At 38.5% G+C, this 16576-nt stretch overlaps 1 protein-coding gene across 5 annotated transcripts in view; it reads right to left on the bottom strand.

The window, feature by feature from the left end:
- Nucleotides 1–16576, bottom strand: part of MAPK8 (mitogen-activated protein kinase 8) — a 107080-nt gene that overhangs the window by 85505 nt on the left and 4999 nt on the right. The window contains exon 1 of one of the 5 annotated variants that reach the window (XM_082673082.1): nucleotides 9172–9275. The exons of the other annotated variants lie outside the window; for them this stretch is intronic. The gene's annotated coding sequence lies outside the window, so the exon portion shown is untranslated. Of the gene's footprint in view, nucleotides 1–9171; nucleotides 9276–16576 lie in introns of those variants that run through there. 5 annotated transcript variants of the gene reach the window in all.

The raw sequence follows: 16576 nt of genomic DNA, 5'->3' as shown, positions 1-16576 counted from the left end.
GATTTCCAATAAAATATGTTCTTCTCATAAAATAATACGTCTTCTTATACAGTGCCAGCAGGAACTATGTACACCAATAAACTTATTACAAATATTTAGCTCTCTGTACCTTATAAGTGTTCTCACTTACTCTCCTTTGATCTTATATCATCACAGAATACAGTACTTTAGAATTCGTACTCTTAAGGGATTTAATAAACTTTTAAAAAAGAGACCTCAATCTTTGTGGAGATTACCACTATTCATGAAAATGTCTGTCTCTTGGCCAATAATTGCAGCAAAGGGCCAATAACTCACAGCAATGAAATACAAGGCTATGAATTCTTCTAATTAGGAATCTCAAAACTCTATTACTTTATAACTGGTGCCTGCAATGTCACACCCGTTATGCCATAATTAATGTGAAGAGAAGGGAGAACATGATGCTGAATCACAAACTCTTCCACTTAACCAGCAGAGGAGAGGCAGCACAAAGAAGTGATTAAAACTCAGACTCTGGAGCAGAGTCTGAGTACCGATTCTGGCCCCATCATCCTGGGCAATTAACTTAATTTCATCTGCCTCAGTTTCCCCATCTGTAAAACGGAAGAGAGGGTAGAATAATAATCTCTACGTACAAGGTTGTTAGAAGGATTAAATGAGTGTTAATATTCATAAAGTGCTGGCACATAGTAAATATTTTTTAAAGAAAAAGTAACAAAACCCTGAAGTTAAAGTTCAAACACTTCAAAAATAAATGATGAAATAATTGTAGAAATGCAGAAAAGCCAAATCGAGTCATTTAGAATACTGTATACTCAACTTTCTAGCTTCTTAAAATGGTATAGCAATGTGGTGTTCAATTATATCTGAATACAGCAGGAGTCCAAACTGCTGAAGTACAAATCACTTTCAGGGACTTCATAGAAGAGTATGGCTCTATGTAACTTGAAGTGTCTTTATGCCCACATAAATTGAACAGAAAAATGTTCTGGTTTTGAAATAAGGAAGGTTACACCGAATACCAGCATGGACTGGAGGCCTTAGTTGTTCTGCAGACCACCAAAAAAACCAAATGGCTGATCCTGTGTGCCAAATCTGTTCAAAATGTGAATGAAAGAAATGAACAATCATATAAAATTAAGACTGAAACTAATTTCCTAAAGAAATCGAGTCTTCCAGGTTGAGTCAGGGTCTGTACAAGTTGAAACGCAGACATCTTATACTGCCAGAAAGCCAGGAAGCGCTCCATGACCAACCAGGTCAGATCAAAATGACAGAGTAGGGCTTCCCTGGTGGCACAGTGGTTAAGAATCCACCTGCCAATGCAGGCGACACAGATTCGAGCCCCAGTCCAGAAAGATCCCACATGCCGTGGAGCAACTAAGCCCGTGCGCCACAACTGCTGAGCATGTGCTCTAGAGCCCACAAGCCACAGCTACTAAGCCCACGTGCCACAACTACTGAAGCCCGCGCACCTAGAGCCCATGCTCTGCAACAAGAGAAGCCACAGCAATGAGAAGCCCACGCACCACAATAAAGAGTAACCCCCACTCAATGCAACTAGAGGAAGCCCACGCACCACAACGAAGACCCAACGCAGTGAAAAATAAATAAATTTTTTAAATGACAGAGGAGTCACCTTAAAAAATTCCCACTGACCAAATCTGGGACAATTTGAACATCAAAAATAAATAAATACATAATGACACCTAAAGCAAGCAGAAGAAAAGAACAATAAGAATTAGAGTAGAAATCAATAAAATTGAAAACAGGAAAATAGAGAAAAAAACAAAAACCAAAGCTGTTTTTCAAAAATATGAATAAAATTGATAAATGTATAGCTAGACTAAGCAAGAAAAAAAAAGAGAAGACACAAATTACCAATAAAAAGACGGATCATCACTACTAATTGCAAGAACATCAAAAGGATAATAAAGGAATATTAGGGAAAACTCTGTATCCACAAATTTGATAACTGAAACGGACCAATTCTGTGAAAGACATAATCTACCAAAATTCACACAAAGAGAAGTAGATAATCTGAATAGGCCTAAAATTGAATCAATAGTTATTAACCTTAAACTGAAAGCACCAAGACCAAATAGCTTCACTGGTGAATTCCACCAAACATTTAAGGATTTAAAAAAAAAAAAAAAAAAAAGATATCAATTCTCTACAATCTCTTCCAGAAAACAGAAGTAGACGAAACACTCCCCAACTCATTTTTATGAGGGCTGCATTATTCTAATACCAAAATCAAATATATTACAAGAAAACTACAGAACAGTATCTCTTTTGAACACAGATGCAAAATTTCTCAACAAAGTATCTACAATCAAATCTAAAAATGTATAAACAGAATTCTATACCACAATGAAGGGGGCTTTATTCCAGGAATTCAAGGCTGGTTCTAAAATTTATAAATGTAACCCACCACATCAAGAGGCTAAAGAAGAAAAATTATATGATCATACCAACAGAAGAAGAAAAAGCATTTGACAAAATCTAATACCCATTTCTGATAAAAGAGAACTCTCAGAAAACTAGGAATAGAATTTGAGATTATGAATTCCTCAATTTGATAAAGAACATCTATCAAAAAAAAAAAAAAAAGACCTACAGTTAACATTATACTTAATGGTAGGAAACTGGATTCTTTCCCTCTAAACTCAGGAACAAGGTAAACATGTCCTTTCACCACTACTATTCAGTATCATACTGGAAGTTCTAGCTATTGCAATAAGACAACAAAAGAAATTCAAGGGTATAGAGATTGTTAAAAGAAGAAATAAAATTGCTTTTGTTCGCAGATGAGATGATTATATACAGAGAAATTCCCAACGAATGGAGCAAAAAAAAAAAAAAAAACCTCCTAGTTGATACAGTTGTTTCCACTTGGGTATAAATTAACTTTGATACTGCTATACACATATACATACTGGAACGGAACAATTAAGTAAATGGATGGTGTATGGTGGGAGGCATGTTTCTCACCGTTGGAGGAAATTTATGACCAATAAGGGGAGAATGCCAGAATGATTAATGTGGTAATGGATTAGAATGGAAGACAGCAAGAACTCATGTTAACTTTAATACTGACACAGATGGTTACACATAGAAACATTTATAGACATTATAGACACATATTTATATACATGTGTGTCAAGATATACATATTCATTTCTTTACTCTGCTGAGAGTCCCTAAAAGAAACCACATCCCAGAAGCAACAAGCACATCTCACCCAGATCTTTGTTCCTAATACCATTCTCCAATAAAATGAAAGTGGACTCCTTGGAGAAATGGTTGATTCTAGGTCTGGGGCAGAAAATATACAAGATAAGCTAGGAGTATCTTGTAGTGCCAGAAAGTAAGGATGTCCTCAGAAACAAATAAAAACACCCACTGTGATGGAGGTAAATCAGAGGGGCACAGGAGCCAACTGAAAGATCTCTTAATGGCCAAAGCTAGAACAATCTGAACAAAATAAAGTAGTACTGGATTATAATCCAAAATTTAAAATAAACACCTATGAATCTATACTGATATTAATGACTGAATAAATTAATAAATGGGAGAAGAGACAAATCTCTCAAGCAGCAGGATTCTAAACGATTCACGTACTCTACTCTCAAGGAGAGAGGGTATAACTCCTCATTCTTCAAGACTGCACACAGTGACTTCTTCCAAACAGTACACACACCAGGAAAGGCGTGAGGGGAGAGTTCTGACAAACATTACCTCAGCCAAGTAATCAAGGTCAACATCAACAGTCATAAATTATGTTAATGGTATGTCCCCTTGATATGTGATGAAAATGTCAATTTACCTCTGTGATCTTCCCCTCCAAAACCCATAATCTTAGTCTAAAAATAAGAAAAACATCAAATTCCAATAAAGGGGCATCCTACAAAATACCTGTACAGTGCTCCTCAAAACTGTCAACATCATCAAAAAATTCAAGGAATGTCTGAGAAACTCAAAGCCAAGAAGATCCTAAGGAGACATGAAAGCTAAATGTAATGTGGTATCCTGGATGGGATACTTGGAACAGAAAAAGGTCATTAGGTAAAAGCCAAGGAAAGCTGAATAAACTATCAACTTTAGCTACTGATAATCTATCAGTATTAGTTCACTAATTATAACCAATGTACCATCCTAATGTAGGATGTTAATAACAGGAGAAACTGGGTGCAGCATATATGGGAACTCCCTATAATATGCTCTCATTTTTTCTGTAAATCTAAAGTTCCTAAAAAATAAAGTCTACTAAAAAAAGGAATAGTGACTAAATGACTACACACACCCCCGCCAAAAAAACCCAAAAATCTCTGTGATACCAAGAGAGAGAAAGAGAAATAAAATTGACACCTTTGGAGATAACCAGTCACCAATTTTCAGAGTTGAAATCGAGTTCAGAGTTTCAGAGTTGAAAGAATTCTCAGAGTTAAAGAGTTGATACACCAAAGGAAAATAAGCATATCCCTCATCTTTTCAGTTAGAACTGTAGTTCGATCTCAGTTCATATGGAAAAGGTTTTTTTTAACGGAAGACAGCTAGCTAATAGATCCAGAAGGATGATAAGGTTACAAAAGCACCACTTTGCAACCCCAAATTAAATAACTGGTTTAGATAAGGCTTATCAATATATGCTAAAAACATCAGGTAAAAGTCTGCTGGGAAACTGAATATTTGGAGGGAACCAAAGTATCACCTCACCAGTCAACTGCTAATTGCAAAGGCATCATGTTTATAACAGACAGATTTAGTGAATACCATCTTAACCAAATGATCACATTTCAGGTAGACAACCTAACATGATATGCCTTGCGTTATGAATCAATACAATGTACACAGAAGCAACTAAGCCAAAAAATCTAAATATAATGCAGCCTTTAGACCTAACCTTCTGTTTTTAGGAAACACAACGGTTAGGGATAGAAGTTAAATACCATAAGGAGGGCTTCCCTGGTGGCGCAGTGGTTGAGAGTCCGCCTGCCGATGCAGGGGACACGGGTTCGTGCCCCGGTGTGGGAAGATCCCACATGCCGCAGAGCGGCTAGGCCCATAAGCCATGGCCGCTGGGCCTGCGTGTCCAGAGCCTGTGCTCCGCAACGGGAGAGGCCACAACAGTGAGAGGCCCGCGTACCGCAAAGAAAAAAAAAAAAAAAAAAAAAACTACAAGGAAACAATCAGACAAATCCAGAACGCAAGAACATTCTATAAAACGATTGGTCTGATCTCTTCCAGATGCCAATATCATGGGGGAGAAAAGTGGAGGTGGGGACAACTGTAGTAAGTTAAAAGTGACTAAAGCAACAACAATCAAATGTAATACATGAACTTTGATTGAATTCTGGCTCGAGAAAACCCACTACAAATGGACAACTAGAAAAACTTGAATACAGACTAAATATTAAGGGTTCCCCCCCGCCAAATATGACATTTGTAAGAGAATGTGTTAATTTTAGGAGATGCTTTAGGGGTCAAATACAGCAAAAAAAAAAAAGTCTCTATTAAGAGAGAAATAAATATAACGAAGTGTTAACTGTATGCAAGTGGCAATATACAGGTGTTCACTGTCCTATTCTTTCAATTTCTCTTTATGTTTGAACATCCTTAATAAAAGCTGGGAGGTGTGGAAGAATACAGTCATAAAAAAAAAAAAAAGGTGATTAAGTGATCAGTTGTAAACCACCAGAAGATAGTAAGAGCAGATTCTATGGCAGGTGTAACAAACGTGGATTTTAAACCAGTCTCCTATGACACATACACTGCATGAACATTAGCAAAGTAGGGGCATGAAAGAGATAGAATCAGTTTAAGAAACAATTCCTATTCTAAAGTTTAAAATATCAACCAAAACTCTACCGATAAAAACATCTAAGACTGAACACCTCCAGTATCTCGTATTTTTTCAGAAGAAAAAAGGGACTACAAAAGAGATACTTTGCTTTTCAATTACAGTGGTTGAAGAGTGACAGAAAACTTCTGTAATTCTGAAATTTCAGAAATATACAAATGAGTTGGAGAAAAAAGAACATAAATGAACTCATGAAGACCGTTAGCTAATTTACGTACATAAATACATATGAAGATAGCACACTAAATCAAAATCAGCAACATTTCATATATCATATTAATAATGGGTTTCATAGAATTAAGTTCTCTCTGCAATGCCTTACTATACTAGTGGCTGTGCTAGTATATAATGCTATAAGGCACAACCATTAAGTCCAGCCCCAAAGTCAACCCCTCCACATTTAATGACTTAGAAGGCTATCCTGGGATTTCTCTGCGGAACAAATTTTAAAATTTTACTCAACATAACTGAGTAAATACTTCTCGTTGCCTCCTCCACACTATCTAGGATTCTACAGCCTTATAACTATGACAATATCATGCCAATAAGTATGTCAGTTCTTTTTATGTGTGACTGCCCTTTCTCATTCCTGACAGACATGAAAATGTTGCCTTATCTTTCTCCCAAACTTTGCAATATTATTTTCTCTGCCAATTGTTTCCCCCCTTTTCTACTCTTAATCCTATTTCATTTCTCTAATAACTGCTATAATATATATATAATGAATATATATTGTATATGTAAGAATACTGGTACCCAAACTCTCACCCTGAGAAAAAACTAAAACCACATACAATAGAATTTCAAATAGGGAATTTTATGAGATAAGGCTTCATTATGCTAACAAATTGCTTTCCCTTTTAATGGTGAACTAGGTAATTTAGACCAGCTCTCCTACTGAGAGCAAAGAGAAAAACTGGACATCCCCTTCCCCCAGGCAAAATTAGAAAAACAAACATAAATACCTCTTTGAAGGCATCACAGTGCTAAAAAGGCAGTAAAAAAAAAAGTATGGAGGCTAAGATCGGGGACAGCAAGAAAATCTTCAGAGGTGAGCCAGACACGTGGTGGCCATTTTCTCAAGGGGCATCTGTCCATCCCATAAAGGTGGCTGACAAGCCGAGCTGAACTTTTCACAGATCTACAAGGCTGGCACAGAGCGGGTGTTAAACATTAGAGGTAAGGAACCAACAAAGTATGGGGGTAGGGAAATACGGGGCTGATAACACCCCTGGTTTTATGTTGGGACCCCGAAGGGTAATATCCTAGGATTAAAGAAAAAATAAAATAGACCAGCCTTGGCAGACTCTGGAGCGCCAAGCTTTGAAACATTTTTGTCTCTGGATTAAGATGATCCTTAAATTACCTCTATAATTTTTTACATATAATGTCTTAATAAAAAGGAGGAGACTAAGACAACATGATAAAAACTTACAATAGGGCTTCCCTGGTGGCACAGTGGTTGAGAGTCCGCCTGCTGATGCAGGGGACGCGGGTTCGTACCCCGGTCCGGGAAGATCCCACATTCCGTGGAGCGGCTGGGCCTGTAAGCCATGGCCGCTGAGCCTGCACGTCCGGAGCCTGTGCTCCGCAATGGGAGAGGCCACAGCAGTGAGAGGCCCGCGTACCGCAAAAAAAAAAAAAAAAACTTACAATAGCCTGCAGGAAAACACACAGGATCAAGATAATAAAGTTATCCAATACAGACATGCCTAATATATTAAAATAATTTTTTTTCACTGTGGGCCATGAAAGACTGGCCCTGTACAAAACCCTGCTTGCTAACTTCAAAATTTCAAATCATACTTCATTTCCTAATCCTTAAATTCATCTGATTAATTCTTTAGGAATTCCCACAGTTGTTCTAAACCCTCCTTTGGTCCACATACATCAAAAAAGAACACAATGCCTACTAAAGTAAAAAAAAAATCAGTCTTCCAATCTAAAAGGAATTCATGTGCCCACAGACAGGCCCTCTAACCTGCCCTATTGGTACATTCTCCAAGAGGGGGCACATCCCACTAAACTGCCACCAGAGAGTGAACTGCTGCAGGGAGCCACAAGCTCAAATCAGAGAGTTTCAAGCATTTTACATCACAACCCGTTACATATACACCTCTGTATATATCTATATGTAAGTACACTCAACTGAAACACAAATTTCATAAAACAATTCTTAGCTATAGTAAATAAGCAAGACAGGGTGACTGACGTAAGGATAGACATACAGATTAATGGAATAAAACTGAGAGTCCAGAAAAAAAATTTTTTTAAACAAGAATGATAAGACATTAATAAGAAAGCACAGTATAGTTGACCCTTGAACCCCCACCATGCAGTTGAAAATCTAGGTATAACTTTACAGTCAGCTCTTTTTATCCACATCCGCATCCTTGGATTCATCCAACCCTGTATCTTGTAGGGTTACATATTTATCGAAAAAATCTACACGTAAGTGGACCAGTGCAGTTCAAACCCATGTTGTTCAAGGGTCAACCGTATTTTCAACAAATAGTGCTGGGACAACTACACATCCATATGCCAAAGAATGAAGTCTGATTCTTTCCTCACATCACATACAAATTAACTCAAAATGAATCACAGACATAAGAGCTAAAACTATAAAACTCTTTGAAGAAGACACAGGAGTGATCTTTATTACCTTGAGTTAGGCAGTGGTTTCTAAGATACAACACCAAAAGCACAAGCAACAAAGAAAAAATGTATAAATTGGATTTCAATAAAATTAAAATATTTTATGCTGTAAATGATAACATCAAGAAACTGAAAAGACAACCACCAAAACAGAAGATATTTGTGACTCACCTGTCTGATAAGGAACTTGTATCTAGACTACATAAAGAACACTTACAACTTAATAAAAAGATAAATAACCCAATTTTTAAAATGAACAAAGGTCTGAATGAACACTTCTCCCAGGATATACAAAGTACATGAAAACATGATCTACATCATTACCCATCAGAGAAATGGGAATCAAAACCAAATGAGATATCATTTCATATCCATTAAGGATGGCCGTATCAAAAGACAGACAATAACAAGCATTAACAGGATGTAGAGAAACTGGAACCTTCATACCTTACTGGTGGGAATGTAAAATGGTGCAGCCACCCTGAAAAACAGTTTGGCAGTTCCTCCAAGTGTTAAACATGGAATTACCCGTATGACCAGCAACTCCCATTCTAGTGATATAACCAAGAGGACTGAAAACATACATCACACAGAAACTTGTGCATGAATGTTCACGGTAATATTGCTTATTTAAGTACTATTTTTTAAATTTATTTATTTATTTATTTTACTCTTGGCCACGTCTGGTCTTAGTTGCGGCACATGGGATCTTCATTGCGGCATGTGGGATCTTTTGTTGCAGTGCGCGGGCTTCTCTCTAGTTGTGACACGTGGGCTCCAGGGTGTGTGGTCTCTGTAGTTTGAAGCATGTGGTCTCTCTAGTTGAGGCACGTGGGCTTAGTTGCTCCACAGCATGTGGGATCTTAGTTCTCCGACCAGGGATCGAACCTGTGTCCCCCTGCATTGGAAGGCAGATTCTTCACCACTGGACCACCAGGGAAGTCCCCATGATAGTATTACTTATTACAGCCAAATGCCCATCAACTGAGGAGAGGATAAATAAAATGTGATGTATCTGTACAAAGTAATACTATTAGACTATAGAAAGTAATGAAGTACTGATACATGCTACAAGATGAATGAACCCTGAAAACATTATGCTAAGTGAAATAAGCAGTCACAAAAGACTACATGCTACATAATGTCCAGAATAGGCAAATTTATTATAGAGACAGAAAGCAGAAGATAAGTAGTTACTTGGGACTGGGGCAGGGAGTGTGGGTGTGTACATGTGCACACGCAGGAATGGAAAATGACTGCGAATAAGCATGGAGTTTCTTTCAGGAGCGACAAAAATGTTCTAAAATTAGATTGTGGTGATTGCATTACTTCATGAATATATGAGAAAGACTGTGAACTGCATACTTGAAGTATAGGTGAACTGTAATGACATGTGAATGAAATCTCAATAAAGATGTTTAAAAATTCTTATCTTAGTCCCTTATTACTTGTGATACACACTGACATTTTCTACTGCATTTCATTTAAAAATACAACACTAGTTGTGATCTCTTAGATTCCTTCTATGACCCACAAATGGGTCAATACTGGCAATTTAAAAAACACCGCCACAGAGTCATCTAACAGTTGAACTGATGGCCACCTTCTCCTACCTAGTAGCAGGATTCATACCATCACATCTCACATCCCAGAAAAAGTCCTACTCTTCCTGGTCATCTATTATTCCCCGAACTGTCATTGTCACACTGCTGTGTATATCCTCCATTTTACCCAATTCCTCATCCCCCACCCCCCAAATCCTTTACTGGACCTTCTGAAATTCCTAATTTGTGACCAGCAAGCAGCCAATTTATACTACCTTTACTATTCCTTCTCATCATCTACCTTCCCTCCAATTCTCCCATTGATTTAGGACATCAGCAACTGGTTCATAGTATGTACCCTTACTCCTCTCACCATTTGCTGACTTTACCATTCATGCAGACTGACTGACCCCTTTAATACTTCAGCCCCTTTAATTCTTTGGTCTCCTCTTTTCCCTCTATTCCACCTCAGCAGCCCATCCCAAGGCTACCCTGGACATTATCATTGCCAGAAACTATTATAACTGTCAAATCTCTATTTCAAGCATCCCACTCTGACCACCACATTCAATCCTTCTAGTTCTCTTGCTTCATCTGACCACTACCCGCAACAATTCTAATTGAAATTTCCAATACATTGATGCTACCACTTCCTTACTATGCATCCTGACTTCACCTCCTTTCTTGTCCATGTTAGATTTCATGATTCATCACCACTCCTCTATAAGCACTCCCTCTAAAAGCCCTCATTTCCCTCTTCCTTTTCATTTAAAAAAAAGTTCTTAATTAAAAAAATGTTATATTGAAGTACAGTTAATTTACAATATAATATTAGTTTCAGGTGTACAGCACAGTGACTCAGAATTTTTACAGATCATACTCCATTAAAGGTTATTACAAGACAATGGATATAATTCCCTGTGCTATACAATATATCCTTGTTGCTTACCTATTTTACACATAGTAGTTTTTAATCTCTTAAATTCCATACCCCTATCATACCCTTCCTCCCTTCCTTCCCCCTACTGGTAACCACTAATTTGTTTTCTATATCTGTAAGTCTGTTTCTGTTTTGCTATAGACATTCATTTGTTTTCCTTTTTAGATTCCACATATAAGTGATATCATACAGTATTTGACTTCCTCTTTCTGACTTATTTCACTAGCACAATATTCTCTAGGTCCATCCACGCTGCTGCAAACGGCAGAATTCCACTCTTTCATACTGACCTAGTTTTATGTGTCAACTTGGCTGGGCTACAGTCCTGTTATTCAATCAAACACTAATCTAAGTGTTGCTGTGAAGGTACTGTAGATGTGGTTAAGGTCCACAGTTGACTTTAAGTTGATTATCCTCAATAATGTTGGTGCACCTCATCCACTAGCTGAAAGGTCTTAAGAGCACAACTGAGGTTTTCCTAAGGAAGACAAAATTTTGCTTCAAGACTGCAGCATCAGCTCCTGTCCAAGGGATTCTTGCCAGCCTACCCTACAGATTTCTGACTTGTCAGCCCCCATAAATGTGTAAGCAAATGCCTTGAAATTTCTTCATATACACATACATACAATTATATCTCCTACTGATTTCGTTTCTTGAGAGAACTGTGACACCTGGCAAAACCTCACTCCAGAGGAATTGAACCATCTGCCTTACCTGTGCTTGTATCTAACCACATAAATAATGCTGGGGGGGAGGGTAATCTCAAAACCAGGCTCACTGATATCACTTTAAATTCAAGACTTCTAACCATTAAATGAATAATCAATACTTCTTAGCAAACTAATTCAAAGACTCCCATCCTCCTCTGGCCATACCAATCTCAGTGAGAAAACAGAAACCATGAGAGAAGATGAAAGCCAAGAGGATAAGCCTTCATCTTCCAGCCACCAAATTCCCTTGGAAGAACACACAGCTTTTTTGCATTCCCTCCTATCTGATGGAAGACCTCTCTCTTACAAAGGCCAACCTCTCTATTTGTGCTCTCCATCTCCTTTCCTGCATATTCTCCTTTTTACTAACTGGACCGCATATTTTTCTTACCTACCAAACCACATCTCTGTTCCACTTCATAGACGTATTAGAGAAATAACATTTGCAAATTTTCATATAATCTGGAATTAGGGAAAGACTTGCTAACCATGGCATATAATTTAGAAGTCAGTAAAGACTGGTAAGCTTAACTACTAAGGAAAAAAAACAAAAACAACAGCATGACAAAACCATCATAAGCAAATTTAAAAGGCAAATGGTAAATTGGAAAAAATATTTCCAAAAAATAGCACAGAGCTATTTCCCTATAAAAATAAATCCTACAGGGCTTCCCTGGTGGCACAGTGGTTAAGAATCCGCCTGCCAATGTAGGGGACACAGGTTCGAGCCCTGGTCTGGGAAGATCCCACATGCAGCGGAGCAACTAAGCCTGTGTGCCACAACTACTGAGCCTGCACTCTAGAGCCCGCAAGCCACAACTACTGAAGGCCACATGCCTAGAGCCCGTGCTCCGCAACAAGGGAAGCCACTGCATTGAGAAGCCCGCGCACCGCAACGAAGAGTAGCCCCCGCTCGCCTCAACTAGAGAAAGCCCACATGCAGCAACAAAGATCCAACACAGCCAAAAATAAATAAATAAAATTAAAAAAAAAAAGAATCCTACAAATCTAAGAGAATGAGTAACAAAGCAATTAAAAAATAGGCAAGGATATAGATAGTTCACAATAAAAATACCAATAGTCCTTAAAAGACGAAAGATGTTTAACCTCACTCATACTGGCAATGAGGAAAGAAGCAGGCATCCTCACACAGGGCTGGTGGAATGTGTAGAAGTGAAACAACCTCTACAGATGGCCCTTCGGTAATATCTATCAAAATTATAAATGCACATACACTCTGACCTAGCAATTCCACTTCTGGAGGTGTATCCCACACATGTCTATACAAGTGTGAAATTATGTATGCACAAGGTAATCCACGGCACCATGGCTTTTGATAGCAAAAGACTGAAAACAACCTAAATGTACCTCAAAAAAGGACTACCTAAATATATGTTACACCTGTAACCTGTATGATGTACGATGACCTGTATGGCCTGTATGATGGTGTTACTGACTGAATTTTTGAATCTTCCCCAAATTCTTACGTTGAAGCCCTAACCCCTAGGTAATAACCTAGGTAATCAGGTTTACAAGGTCAATCAATCAGGTCATGAGGATGGGGCCCCCATAATGGGATTAGTGTTGTAAAACGAGGAAGAGAGAGTAGAGCACTCCTTCTTCATGTGAGGACACAGTGAGAAGGTGACATCTGAAAGCCAGGAAGAGTCCTCACCAGGAACCAAATCTCTTGGCACCTTGATCTTGAACTTCCCAGCCTCTAGAACTGTGAGAAATAAATGTCAGTTCTTTAAACCACCCAGTCTATGGTATTTTGTTATAGCAGCCCAAGCTAAGAAAAATGGTATACCATGAAGGTGTTAAAAAAAAAAAAGGATAAGCATGATGTTTATGTACTGATAGGACTAATAAGAAAATCACCTATAAGCTAGACAGTTAAGTTAAAAACAAAAGGTGAAGGGTATGTGCATGGTATGCATCTTACATAAAAAATGGGGGAGGCAGAGGACGTATATATGTAAGATACATAATCCCTCACTGGCAATTCCGAAATCCATAAACCTCTGAGAAATACAAGCTTCTTATAAGTTTAGTACAAACCTATTTGGTGTCAAGCCTGACCAAAAATTCCATAAGACTATTTATAATTTTTATTTATCCTTACTGTACTATTTATGCTTTCAATTCAGAAATATTAATGTGTTTGATTATGGGATGCTACACTACCTCCCACTAGGGATTTTGGATAATATAGCAGACACACTGTATTACCTTTTCACAGTCCTCCCTCACCGCCCCCCCCCAAAAAAACCCCAAACCTTAATTCTGAAATACATCTGGACCAAAGGTTTTGGAAAGGAATTATATACCTGTATATTTATCTGCACACACATAAACGATCTTTGGAAGGATTCACAGGAAACCTAACACTGTTTCCACGCAAGGGAATGGGGTGGCTGGGCTGCACATGGTGGAAAGGAAACTTTTTACTGTATATCTACTTAAATCTTTGGAATTCTGAATCAAAGTGATTATACTACTTAGTCAAAAGATAAATAAAATGTAAATAAACTAAAATCACTAAGACTTCTAAATTCTCAACAGTAACAGACAAAGCCAGATGCTTTGGTTTTTGTTTTGACTGAAAAGTGACCCTGAAGTCACAGGGTCTATACAGTGGTGGTTTTCCTTTGTCTCACTTTTGGTTGACCCAAATGGCATTTGAGAGGAAATCACCCTCTCAGGAGCAAGGCAGGGAATGGTGGGTTTCCACTCTCATTAATAGCTTTTAGGAAATAGCAATCTCCTGATGTTTTTGATGCCTCATGCCAAGCAAGGCAGGTGTGCTTGACTGTTTTTCTTTTCTAGTGTCCCCAGAAATATGATGGGGCTCAGGTCTCCCAGCAACAGGAAGCAGTGAAGCCCACACTTCTCAATATCAGAGAAAGGCTTAAGAAAGTACTCCTACCATAAATCTGGGCTTCCCTGCTGGCGCAGTGGTTGAGAGTTCGCCTGCCGTTGCAGGGGACACGGGTTCGTGCCCCAGTCCGGGAAGATCCCACATGCCGCGGAGCGGCTGGGCCCGTGCGCCATGGCCGCTGAGCCTGTGCGTCCGGAGCCTGTGCTCCGCAACGGGAGAGGCCACAACACTGAGAGGCCCGCGCACCGCAAAAAAAAAAAAAAAAAAAAAAAAAAGAAAGTACTCCTACCATAAATGTAACCTTCAGTCTTCAGAGCTTCAATACAGTTGAGTTGGAGGACTCCAGTTAACATTTGACTAGCATCTTTTCTACTCCCTATCTTCATACTTTTCATTTACTTATTTTGATGTCCTGTTGTGTTCCAAAATGGATGAGGTGACTATAAGGTTTGCCTTTTCTTCTGATTTAGATTTTGACTAATCTGTACCACACTCTCAACTTTAACCAGAAATCAAGAGAGAAGACATCTCGCTTTTTGTGGTTTATCTAGTCAGTATATTTTAAAAGGCAGGGCTAGAGATGTATGGTTCAAAAGTCCCCAAATGCCCCAACATCCAGCTCTCAGGCCTGATGCCTAAGAAATTCCCAATGAAATGCCTAACAATACTTTCTTGTATTAGGACATAAATGGCACTTATGTTTGTTCTTGTCTCCCGTCAAGTTATACTCATTGAACATAGAGACTGACTTCGACTTCCTGTGGCCCCTACATCACTTAATACCTGGTTTGGTATAGAGTGGCTTCTCAATAAATGCTGCCTGTGCAAACCCAGCATCATCTCATAGTTGCTGCCTGCAAGAAGGAGCAAGAAATTTGATGTACCAATATAACCACAGAAATACTACACAGAAAACTGAGAAAAACATAGAAAAGAAAGATAATATTTCCAGATGCTACTTAATAACCTCTAAAAAATGGTTAATGAACTGTTGTGATTACCCAATCTCCACAAATCTGCAATTTTCACACAGAGTCAAAGATTTCAGTAAGATTAAATTTAAAAGATGGGGCTTCCCTGGTGGCGCAGTGGTTGAGAGTCCGCCTGCCGATGCAGGGGACATGGGTTCGTGCCCCGGTCCGGGAAGATCCCACATGCCGTGGACCGGCTGGGCCCGTGAGCTATGGCCGCTGAGCCTGCGCATCCGGAGCCTGTGCTCCGCAACGGGAGAGGCCACAACAGTGAGAGGCCCGCGTACCGCAAAAAAAAAAAAAAAAAAAAAATTAAAAGATGAACAGTGTTCACAGCTCCTGGATTCCCATTCCTTTAGAGATCTGTCAAAATAAACCTACGAAAGCTTAAGCAATTCTCTGCAGTGGGAGAGGTAAACGTGGCAAAACTTTGTGTTAGAGAATGTGGCAAATTTTCCCTTTAATATTCCTTTGGGAACATTTCCAAATTTTAAAGCAGAGAGGATTACTGATCCAAATGTTAAATCATTTCAGTCAATTCAGATTAGATGACACAATCAAATTTTAAATAAACCCCCAGAGATGCAGAGGGGAAAAAAAACTGGTATATTCTGGAGAATTTGAATGTATACTGTACATCAAATTGGTTTTAAATTTACTTGGCATTTTGCATTTGTTCCAAGTTAAAAATAATTAGTGATAATAATAGCTAAAATTTCCTTAATACTTAAATCTAGTGTTCCAGGTACTGTGGCTGCAGTACCTAATTTAATCCTCATAGCCCTATGAGACTATGTACTATTATTATTTTCATTTGACAGATAATAAAACAGGCTGAAAGATGTTACAAAACCTGAACTAGCCTACGCCATACAGTTAATTAAATTTGGAGCATGGATTGTAACTCAGGGCTGACTCTGTAACATCCATGCTAGCAGCCACTATTAAGTTTGGGCACCTTAACTTTCTAAAGAATTGGCAGATTTTAACCAAACCTGATGCATTTACAAAGGGTAAGAGGAGACGTAGG

The sequence above is a fragment of the Grampus griseus genome (genome assembly GCF_964374135.1).
Source record: "Grampus griseus genome assembly, chromosome: 16".
NCBI classification, from domain to species: Eukaryota; Metazoa; Chordata; class Mammalia; order Artiodactyla; family Delphinidae; genus Grampus; species Grampus griseus.
The sequence above is the reverse complement of the archived record's forward strand: the minus strand, read 5'-3'. Positions and strand labels throughout refer to the sequence as shown.